This window comes from Pteropus vampyrus, unplaced genomic scaffold, assembly GCF_000151845.1.
Source record: "Pteropus vampyrus isolate Shadow unplaced genomic scaffold, Pvam_2.0 Scaffold136, whole genome shotgun sequence".
In the NCBI taxonomy this organism is placed as follows: domain Eukaryota; kingdom Metazoa; phylum Chordata; class Mammalia; order Chiroptera; family Pteropodidae; genus Pteropus; species Pteropus vampyrus.
In genome coordinates, this window is record NW_011888917.1 from 1052947 (window position 1) to 1061789 (window position 8843).

Consider the following 8843-nt stretch of genomic DNA (forward strand, 5'->3'; position numbering starts at 1 on the left):
GGCTTCATTAGCATACTTTATAACATCTTATTCATTTTTTAAATTTTTATTTCAAAGTTCTTTACTATGAGGGTACTTTAAACTTTGTTTAATTAATAAGCTATTTTTTTCACAGAAAGAACATGAAATAAATGCCTTACGAATATTATATAGTTAAGTCTCTATGCATAATCAGATTTCTAACTGGCTAAGTAAGAGAAGAGGTCTTCATTTTGGACCTTGGCTTTTTATTTTAATTATTTGGCAGCTTTTTACTAGGGAACACAAAAATTGCTGAGTCTAGCTGACAGCTTTCTTTATTTGAGCTAAAAGTTTTGCAAATTTTCCAATCAAACATGGTAGATTGCTTTTTCATTTTGCTTTATTTGGTGTTTTTAGCTTAGAGAAATGAGAATAATTATAGGAAGAGAAGAAATGTCTAGCTTAGAATTAATCAATGGATCAGATTCCAGGTTTGGACAAACTTTCCTTTCTACATGTTTGTTCTGATATTGTCCTCAATGTGAAAAGAAAATTACCTTAAAGCATTTTCAGTATGTAGTATAAAAAATTATTACATGCTAGATTGTAAATTTCATATTTGCTTTTCCAAGTTAAACTAATGAAAAAAAATATACTTAATGTTTCATGAGAGTAGTACTATGCATCAATAGTCTATATAATAATCAACTTTTATCCTGGCCAAATTCTTCTTTTTGTCATTGTATTGAAAAATCAGGCAACAATTAATTAATTATTATTGAATGTGAGGTTAATCTCATAGGTCGAGAACAATGTACTCGGTTTGGAGTTGTGGGTGTTTCAAAAGTTTTGATTACTGTTTGATATATACAAAAATAAACATTTTTTCAATGCATCCTTACCTTCCTTTGTTTCTTATACTAAAGCTTTCAAAGTAGCAAAAATTTCAGCAATGTAAAAATAAATCCTGGATATTGCTTAGCAGTTTTCAGTTTCTTATTTATTAACTCCTCTCTTTTTAATAATGAGATAAACATAATTTACTGTTGTTTATGAAGATTATAGGGTTAAAATTGCATATAACAGGAAAAATAATAAAGTACTGTGTACTTATTCAGAATTTATCTTCCTCAAAAGCAAAATTAATATGGCCAGAATAGAGATTTAAGTGCTATATATGTATAACGTAAACTTTTTTTGATTATCTAATGTGCATTATCCTTACATTTCAAAGTGTGGCCAGGGGCATTAGCATCACCTGGGAGCTTGTTAGAAATTTAAGCTCTCAGGCCCCACTCCAAATGTACAGAGTCATAATCTGCATTTTAGCGAGACCCTCAGATGATTTGATGCATATTAAAATTTGAGAAGCGCTACTCTAGGGCAATCGTGTCTCCATTTTGCACTGAGTGCTTGAGGACAAGGAAGGAGTACCTATTTGGAATCTAGAACCACTCTGGCCTAAGTACCAGTTTTAATATATTGTACCTAAATGACATGTCATTTAACTAATTTTAGTCTTTTTCATAAAATGTCTTAATAACAATACCCACTAAAAATGGTTGTTATGAGCCTCATTTAAGTAAATTACAGAAAGGTATTTTGCATATTAAATTTATAGATATTGTTAGTCTTATTTGAAATTTGTCTTGTTGAATTGGATATTTTATTTTTTAATTTTCCCAAGGTGTTGAGTAGGCCACATGCAGATTTCTAGTAACAGATACTGTTGGTGAGGCCTTATTATTGCTACAGTATTTCAGAAGTTTGAGGTACAAGTTATGTTTGCAAAATCTAATAATAGTCAGACAAAAAGACATTGAATGTTTCTTTGAAGGAAGAGATTCCCAGAAGTGCTATCCTTGGTCAGAGCAGAGTTTGTGTCAGAAAAGGTATTCCATTTGATGGAATACAGTGATCTTGAAGAGATGCTTATAAAGTCATTGGAGAAAACAGGTTCATCTGAGTAAACAACCTGATCAGCTCAATCAACCATAGAATCAATGGTGTGACAGCTATCTCAGACAGAAACTCTGCATATTCATTTAATTGTGCTAGTATTAGCAATAACAGCCTACCTATTGACCAAGCAGGAAATATACCTTGTCTTTGAATTTTTTTCTTGCCGTGAAGTCATATCCACTTAAATAGATTGATTATTTTTTGCATTAAAAATGAATGATATTTTCTAAACCTGGCATGGTTAAAATCATTGTTCAAACTATCATCACGGAGACATTGTGAGAGATTTTTAAACTCTATGTTGATATTGGTTTGAACATTTTTTTTCCTAAACTAAAAGAAGAGATTATTAGGGTATCTAATAATTGGACATTCTTCCTATAAGAGTTCGTGTATTGATAAACTCCCTTTGTGAATGTTGGATTTACTCTTTAGAGAAGCATCGATCAATTCCCAGTTTTATAGGAGGGCTCTCATACTTTACCTAAAATTCTTGGAAAGTTGAGAGAGGAGGCATTGTAATTACTAAGAGCTTGCTTGGTTTGTTTATAGAAAGACATGGATCAATATATCTACCCATTTAAATGTTTCTAGTTCTTAATTCAAAGAAAGGCAATCATCCAATTTATTTTGAATTTCTCTTAAAAATTCACGCAAGTGCATTCTCAGGACTATTTTTTTTACCCCTTAGAGAATAGATATCTTTCCATTCTGCCCCTCAACATATAGTTTTAAAACATCTTTTTGGTGGTTAGCTGCAAAGCTCACTTGTAAACCTGTGTGTTTTCTCTACTTTTTGGTACAATATAAAATCTGTATTTATTCTAGGTTTGACAGATTGGCCTTAGACAATAGAGAAATCCTTAGTTTATAATTGAAATTGTATGATTTGGGCATTAGTTTGTAACCTCCAGACTCAGCCTGCAATGTTTCCCAAACACAGCTTTTTTATAACTAACTTTAGCTCTCATTTGCTGTTCTGAGGTTTTTATCACTTTTATTTTTACATGCAATTAGGATATGCCAACAATGCATTATTTCATCATGCATGATCTTTTATATGGGTCTGTCATACATTAAACTGTCTATAAGATGTTCATATTCATGGTTGTAAAGAGTACATGCTGGTCTTTCAGAAAATGATCAAATATTTAATGGGGTTTTGGTTTGAGCTTGTTGGAAACAGTTATTCAATAACCCTTACATAGTTTGTTCAAAGCATAAATTTTCCTCACTTCGTCCCTTGATATGAATATATTTTGTTTCCTGTGATATAATTTTAATCATACAACCATTTCTGTCATTGTATTTAAAATTTTAGTTGCATTAACATGCATTCTTAACTGATATATGTTCTTTTTTTTGAAACATTTATTTCAAATCTAAAATACTTAAGATGGTAAACTGAATTCATCTTCAGGAAAATATGGAACATTTAATGTATGATATTATGTAATGTTTTCTCAGTGATCCTGTGAATGCCTTAGGTGTCAGCTAATTTAGTCAGTGGGGTCTCGATTCTATATATCTACCTACTTGGATGACAATCTCAAACATAAATATTTAGTACATAAATATCATCCTAACATTATACTTTTTAAGTTATTTGATAAGCAAACAAATAAAAGAGTTTTTTTTTTTAATAGTTAAATATTATGTCCCTACTTACTCTACCCCCACGTTTCCACGTTTAAGGTCCTTCAAAGTCCTCTAATTGCTCTGATGCGGGATGAAGTCTGTAGTTTTACAATCTATAACATTCTGTTTGGTCTTGTTCTGTCTCCAATATAATCTTATTTCTCTTGTCTTCCAAACCATATTACACTTCTCTCAGTTTCTTTGATGCCCAAAATTTCTTTCAGGCTCTTTGTAATTCAATTTTGTTTGTTTTTGTACCTGTTGTTTCACTCTGCTTTTATGATTCTTTCTTCAACTATTCTCTTGACCAATCCCCTTTTCACTCTTAATATTTTAGTTTAAATGTTATTTCCTCAGAGAAGTTTTCATCAGAATCTACAAATTCTGTCAGAACTTTCTGACATGCATTTTTATAGCAGTTGATATTTTTTCTTTGGATCAGTCATTATAATTGTAATTAATTGATTGCTTAAATATTAGTGTAAGGTCTGTTATTTGACTAAAGGTGCATGAGGGCTGAGATTGTCTACTTTGTTTTCTAATCAATGTCTAAATATTAACCAATACTCTATACATATTTGGTGAGTGAATAAATGAATGGAAGAACTTGCAAATAGATGTTCTGAGCAGTAGTTTTTAAGACTCCATAGAGAAAACAATATGATTTGCATTTTAACTATATTATTAAGATACAGGATCTGTAGGTTTTAGTATTGAATGCCTTGGTTGATAATAAGCTGAATGTTTGTACTAATAAAAGATATGAAGCGATATCAAAAGATCTATGGGTTTTGTAAAAGGTGTTTACCAAGCACATGACAAAGCAGTTGCCTAAAAAAGTTTTATCTTATCCTTTTAAAGGGAAGCTGTACAAGCTTTGCTAAATTCTTGATCCTCGTATTAATAAGGCTTAGTGTGATTAACAGAGAGGATTTTCAAGCTTATGTAGTCAGCTGTTTTTTCCTCAGCTATAGGCATTGCTGACTTAAGCAAGTCTGAGACATTATTTATCAATTTTAAGTGCAGAACTATTCAACTGCTAGTTCTTCATAATGCAGTGTACATGTGTAAGTGGAACCGTTATTTATAATTGAACTTGATTTTTTAGGCATCCCTTGCTAAATAGCTGCATTGAGATGTAAATTATTCTGTAAAAAGTCAAGAGTTTAGAACATAAAACAGAAATCCATACCATGTAAAGATTTTAGAATCTCAATTGACAGGCTAGTTACTGATCCACTAAAATGTCAAATAATGCATTTTAGGCACTTTTATTAGAATTTCCATGGGAAATGACACTTGGTAGCTGAAAATAATTCACTGGAAAATATACCTTTTAGGTTAGCACTGATTGAACTGAGTAGGTTGATAATACTATGAATTTAATTATAGAAGGAAGGAAAAAAATGTCATTACCAAGTATTTCACCTAGAACCCTTACTCTTACATCCTTTGTTATAATTATGAGTTTTATATATGTTAGCTCTCCCTCATGATCTCTCTTTAAATATTCTTTATCGTTATCAAGTAGTTATTGTTCAAAAATGTAAAAGCGTACTATTTTACAGACAGTGGCTGAGTAGTTATACTTCTCACTATATTCATTATCCATCCTATACTATATCCATTTAAAAAAATTAGTGGTGAAAACTGATTTTATGTTATGTGTGACTTTATAAAAACAAATGAAGGAAAATATATATTATTTCCATTCTACAACTCATTTCCCCTTGCAGAAGATATAATCTAGAAACATTCTAAAATTAATTTGATAGTTGAGCTTGTAAAGTGAGGTTCTAGAGAACATCCACAGAATCTGTCATCAATATAATGGGGAAGATAGTGCCTAACATATAATTTCAGATGTACTTATTAGTTAAATGAATTTCAAATGTGAAATCTAAAGTAGTAACAAACTGTAACCATAATATGAAATGATCATTAATTCATCCACAAAGAAGAAGGCTAAGTGCAATTGTTTGCAAGCTTGAAGAGACAGAATCTGAAGGTAATTACAGTTTCAGAGACAGATTAATAATGCATTACAGCTTAGGTAGACGCTGTCCCCTGCCCATCCTTTTGAATCATCTTATAGTAGCACACATTGGTAGTTTGCCAATAGACATAATGTGCTTTACCATCTTTATTTCTATTTTTCTATAATAAATGACTTTTTAAGGGTTGACCATATGATTCTAAAATAGAAGGAAATTTAGAAAATCATTTTAAACCTAAAAGAAATTTTTACTCTACTTAAATTTATTTTTTTCTTCTTGACAAATTTTGCAACAGAAATAACATGACCTATTTAATCAAACCAAACTCAAAACCATCTTTAATATCAAGTATTTTTCCAGATCACATGATTCTGAAAAGCATTTGTGTTAGTTTCTGTATTTCTGAGAATTTTAGAATACCCGATCCTTAGAAGTGTTTGCCTTCAAAGTTAATTTTAACAATACCATCTGGAAGTAGAAAATTATCTCACATTTACAATATACATAGTATACAGCCACATATATAGACAGACACAGAGACCTTTTAGCCATAAAAAAAAAAAAAAAAAAAAAAAGAACTCACTATTTATAAAAGAATAATGGATCCAAATTTTGCCCTAGAGGAATTTACAATTTACATCTGACCTTCTCAAGTCAAGTTTCAAATAACCTTTCACCTTTTAAAATAACAGCCATTTACTTCAAAAAATTTGGTTAACATCTAACAATATCATAGGTTGATCTATTTATCTAAATCCCCCTTTTGAAGATTCAATAGACCAATTAACTCATTTCCCACTTAAAAAAAAAAAGTCCAGTTTGCTGCCAGTGTTAATTTCATTTCACATAAACACGCTCTTTGAGGTTGAAGCAAATCTCACTGATTTTCAGTGTGAAAATAAAATATAAAACTATTCTTGGAGTTATTTCTGAACAGAACATGTCTCTAATCCTATTGTAATAGAAATGTATATGATGATCAGTATTTAGTCATTTTTTTTTTGGTGTGGTCAATTTCAAAATATGGAACACAAAGCAGAACATCACATTTCACACAAAAATATCACGTTTTTCTCTGCATTTTCTTGCCAAACTTTGCATTGACCGTTTGGATTCTGTTTCCTTGATGCTAGTAGTATGCTCTTGGAGAAATGTCTTCCAGACAGAAGAATAGCTGTGATATTATCAGAGCACTGATGACCTTGAAAATGTTGCTGCCCTTGCTCATGATGCTATTCCAGTATTCTTTCAATCAACGTCAGTCTGAAGTTTTCGTGGCTGATTGTGTGCTCAGCATTGTCCTTCTTGAACAGGATGTAGGAGTTCAGCACTGTAATATTTAGAAGGTGGCGAAGGAATTTCTTGTACCAAAACCTGTGGCTTTCACACTCAGTTGGATAAAAAGTGAGCATCTGATAAGCTGAGTCCACTGCTCCCATATTCTTATTATAATCTACAATGCCACATGGCTTCTTAGTTTTCTTTCCATTTCTGTTGTTTACTTCAATCACAGTATAATTGTGGAATGTTGATGACATTGTCACCTCCTTTTTGTCACACCATTTCAGTGTCATAAGTTCACCACAGTCATCCTCTTTGCAATATATACATTTTTAGATCATTTGGCATCTATTTTCTGTTCTAATGAACTGTCCCAAATGCATCAATCCTATTTTGATGTAATTCTCTGAAAAGCATGGGAGATGTATAAAAGTTATCAAGGAAGACACAACATCCTTGGCCAAGAAGGTCACTGACTAAAGTAAGAACAATGTGCAAATATTTCAGACCATCAGCTGAATCATTCAAATTCATACTGGGCTCTGTGTGAACAAGTGCCTTTCACACATAACCAAATTGACTTTCACATGAGATCAAATCGTGTTCATTTCATTGAAGTGTACTGCTTCATAACTATCTGAATAGCATCAGTGGTTCATCGACTGCAGTATTTCTGTTTAGAGTATATATAGTTGAAAACTTATTTACGAGAAAGTCAAACACAGGTTTAATCTGCAATGAAGTCTGGTCCTTTGATTGACCAGTGGATATGGAAGAATTGTTGACAAATTGCAGGCACCGAAGCAAAAGGAAAAATCTTTCACCAGTCATGATTTGCCCGAGATAAGATGTATCCAAAAGAAGCCTTGTAGACCAAAACATCTCCAACTCAGGATTCTGCACAATACCTTGCAGTTACACTACTGCAAAAAAAGACTTTCAGTTCGTCATGTCAGTGTCTTTCGATTTATCCATTTGTGAAAATCCTTTTGGACCAGATGGCTTTGAAGCTAACAAGACAGATCAGGCATTCATTTCACTGGTAACTTTTGAAATTAATTCTTTAATAAAGAACAGTTCAAAATACTGCAGTGGGTCAGTGGTATCACTGACATCAACTTTTCTGCCAGGTGTGCCAGTAAAGTCATACCTTTGACATGGAATCATAACATGAATTGACCATTTCAGAGCGTGACCTGAGTCAGCTGATATAGGGCTATTTCCATCAGATTCCAAATTGGACGGAGGCCTCACCATATTGTCTTCCAAAGCACTATATGAAAAATTATCAGAATATTCTATTTCAGAAAAATCAGTTTCATCAAATGAATCTTTGGCTAACAACTGTTCAAGAACAATGTAAACATCATGCATAGAAATGCTACATTTTCTAGGATTTGACATTTTCAGCGAGTGATAATTACTACATTTTGTAAATGGAAATGCCACTATTAAAAACAGGATATTATAAATAGGATGATATCATTTGTTTCCAAAGACTATCGATATACTAGAGTGATGCAAAAATAATAATAAAAGTGAGATATTTCATGGCAAACTTTGGAGGTAAGGTTCAAACTGTAATCCATGAGTTATCTGAGAGTAAGAGCTGCAACCACAAGCACACCAGTGAGTATTCTCGGGGCAAATGGGAAATAGGTTAAATATGTTTTTCATTCATTCTTCTTAATTTATAGCTGGCTTGTTCTAATTGTGTGAGCAAAAATTAATTTAGAATTATCAAAGGATCCTCAACTTGGCTCGTCTCAGTGACCGATGCTATGTAAGCCACACAGAATATTTACTGACCACCTGATGGAAATTAAATCATATGGAATTTAACCCACATAGTCAGCCATTTAGCTTAAGCTCCAAGACTCCAACAGACCACCTTAGAGTGCTTGGCAAGTGAGTCCTTAGACAGTAGGATTGCTTGAGATTTCTTGTTAGCCGACCAAGGAAGTGTACAGTGGCAAACTCATTATGGTTTGGGTCCTGTGGGAA

At 32.2% G+C, this 8843-nt stretch overlaps 1 pseudogene; it reads right to left on the reverse strand.

Moving 5' to 3' along the window:
- Positions 1-6561: 6561 nt before the first annotated feature.
- Positions 6562-8243, reverse strand: LOC105297206 (annotated as a pseudogene).
- Positions 8244-8843: the final 600 nt, after the last annotated feature.